Below are 3,486 nucleotides of genomic sequence, written 5' to 3'. Positions count from 1 at the left end.
AACGGGTCTTGCTTTGCTGAAACCACAAATGAATTCATGAAACTATAATTATTTCCTAAAACTGTAAAAGTCCTAAACTTACTTAAAGTGTAAAAACTTTCCAATGCCTTTACAATTTGCCTGGAAATTCTTTCATTTGAACCATTTTCCAAAATGGAGTGCTTCTAATTAAAACAGAGTATTGAATGTTCCTCTGCCATTTGCTTTCCGTGAACAGGTGCTAATCAAAGCACTGAGCACCGGAAGCTGGTAGCTGAGTGACCGCAGAGAACACAGCTAACGTGGCCACTAAAACACTGGATTCCACAAAACACTTTAGGGTCTAAGCAAATAATAGCACCGGCTTTAATGATCCGCCTGATTGCCAGCCAACACCCGGAAGAACAAACACAGCTGGAGCTGTAAACAGCAGCCCCCTGGCTTTTGGACGCTGCTTTAGGAGACTCTCCCACTCCTCTCCACGAGCCCTCAGAGAGTGGGTGTCTTATGGGGGTGGGGGTGGGGGTGGGGAGGAGTGGGGGGGAGTCTCAGTTTCCCTGTCTCCTGATCACAGGAGTGGAAACAGTGAAGGGTACCAGGTTCTCCAAAACAGCATCCTCGTGCAGGGAAAAAGAAAGGTTAAATGACCGGTCTCTGGCCACCTGTGCTCACAGCCTTCCTGGAGTCCTGGCCTTCAAGATGTTTCCTGCCGTCTTATAAAGAAAACGAGAGACACAGACACTGTTGCTCAGATTGCTGGGCGCCTTGCTAATACAATCATCCATAAAACTGTAAAGTTATTTCTATAAGGAACCTTCATTCCGAAAATTATCTAAATGATGATGGTATCCAGAAGAAAATACCAGGACCCTCAGATGGTTCAGTTAGAATCTTCACATACAAACATATATACACACACACATACACACACACACACACACACACACACACACACACACACTGTAAAATCCTTATGCAAATATATCAAACTCTTGATACATGATGTCTCCAATGACAGAACGATCGAGCTCTACCCTGCTCCTCTGTTTAGTTAAGTATATGGCTCATTTGAAAGCTTTTCAGAAAGACGAGAAAAAAATGCTCTTTGCTTTGTTAATAATATATATTGTGGGAATTGTGTTTTTAAATTAAAAATCAATTTATGGTTTTCAATCAGGCATCAGTGAATCCAGCCTTATGTTTTGATGGCATCGCATACCAGTGCCTCCTGGGGGCTTATCACCACACTGACATGGTTAGACAGTAGAGAGAAGTCGTCTTTCTCACCCTGGTCGCCTGAGGACCATTCCCATCATAAGATCACAGGGTCTGGACTAGGAAGCTCATGACAAAAATCCAGAAATCCATACATGTAAAGAGAGAGACAGTGAAAGCCAAGAGACAAGAATGATTGAGGGCATTGAAAACGTTGCCTTCTGATTTGGTCCAATTATCCTTGTCGTAGTAAAATACCCGAGACTAAATAGTGAATAAAGAACAAAGAACCATAGAGGTTTATTTGGCTCATAGCTTAGGAACCTGAATGTATAATATGAAGTAGTTGTTTTTTGTTGGCTTTTTCTAGGTGTCTTGTAGTGATGGTACTTTGGCAGGCACATGTATGGGGAGGTCATATCATGACATTTGAGTCCAAAAACAATTAAAGGGCCAGATTCCATATTATTTACAATAAGTTACTCAGGTAGTGAACTACCAGGTCCCAGGAAAACTACCTTCCTTCCTCCTAAGGGCAGTGCCCCCAGTGACCCAACAGTCTCCATCGGTGTCCACCTCTTCAAGGCCCCAACACCTCACCACCAATAACAGTAGTACTCTGAGCACTGGCATTTTGACATGAATCCTCGTGGACCAATGACATCCAAATCACAACACCAGCCTACCTATCCCTATGAGCATGTGTGTGCATGCACGTCAATGAACACAGGCACACACATCCAAATACAAAGACATCTGTGTACACGTGGATGTGTGCACACGTATTTACACAGAAGGCTGTATCAGTGTGAGAGACGCAACCTGCCTGATGGCATTAACAAGACTCGGGAAAAGCTTGACAACTCTCACCAAGTCCAGAAAGAAAGTGAGGATGGTTGACTCCGTTGACTTCACAAGTTTAAGTGGCACAGGTGAAGTGTGTATACATGATGTCATTTCACCCTACAGACTCTCTGGTTTCAGGCAAAGAGTCCTGTCCTTGGCGTCATTACAGAGACCAGGCTCTGATCCTCCTCAGGTGACTCTCCCCCACTCCCGCAGCAGCCACCTAGGTACCTACTCCTTGGTGTTGTGTTTACCCAAGGGTCTGAAATGATGAGATGTTCTCACCCAGGCCCAATGGGTAGGAATGAGGGCCCCTGCTTAGGAAAATGGGGAATCCTGGATATGAACTCAGCGTAAAGTCGTACTGAATTTGTCACAAGTTTGCAACTGAACATTACTTGAGTTCCTGTGTGAGCTTTTGTATCTCTTCCAGATAACACAGACCTATTCCTGAACAAGACTCACTTTCTCTTCCTGTGCAGGCAGGCCTTTGGGAGTCATACATGGCCACTGAGGAAGAAGAAACCGGGCTAGAGAGAAGCGGAGATGACGGCGGCGTCGCTGAGAGAACCTGAGGGGAGCTCCATGTGGCCAGTGTCCTCCAGAGCCCTGATGACAAAGGCTGACAATTCCCGTCTGCAGCTCAGGACCAGCTGCCACACTGACACTCAAACCCCCAGGGGTCATGAAGCAAGTGACATCATAATCACATGGCTCCCTGACCAGGGGATGTCAGAAAGAGGACCAGGAAGTCAAATGTGATCGGGACGAATGTTGTTCATCGTTATCTACGTCGGCCTAGCAGAGAGTAGGTTTTGGTGATCATTTTTAATTAATATTTTTTACTCACTTAAAATAAAAGATGAAAACTGATCATTGGAATTATTTAATGAAATACTAGAAATTTTTAAGCTGTGTGGATTTAATAAAGTCCATCACGCACATGGGTTTTTTTTTTCTCATCTACTTTTACTTCCGATTTCTCCTTTGTATATCAACATCTCTAAATGTCAGCAATCTCCACAATAATTTTCCTGTAAATACTATATCCAATCTTTGTGGCGGTAGCATTAATTAGATAACAAAAATCTTAACGAGCTTGAAACGTCTTCGTTTTGCTACTGAAGAAACATGAGACCCAGTGGCAGCAAGGGACTTGAAACTGGCCAACAACTAGTTAATGTCGGAGTCGAGGCTAAGCCCCACATGCCCCAACTTGGTGCTCAGGGCCCTTTCTTCTCATCCAAACCCACAGGCACGGTGGTGAGGGCTTTCAAACTGAGGTATGCGCACCGCTGCGGGCGATGGCAGGAGGCCAGGGAGGTGAAGCCACAGGATAAACACAGGGTGTTTGGCTTCAGAGTAAATATTACTCAAAGATTAGAGAAGAGTTAGGAGAACCACTTTATTTTTATTAAAACAAGATTGATTATAAAGGAGGCTGCA

Source organism: Alexandromys fortis, unplaced genomic scaffold (genome assembly GCF_014885135.2).
Source record: "Alexandromys fortis isolate MF-2015 unplaced genomic scaffold, M_Fortis_MF-2015_v1.1 scaffold_101, whole genome shotgun sequence".
Lineage (NCBI taxonomy): Eukaryota > Metazoa > Chordata > Mammalia > Rodentia > Cricetidae > Alexandromys > Alexandromys fortis.
Note: the sequence above shows the minus strand (reverse complement) of the source record.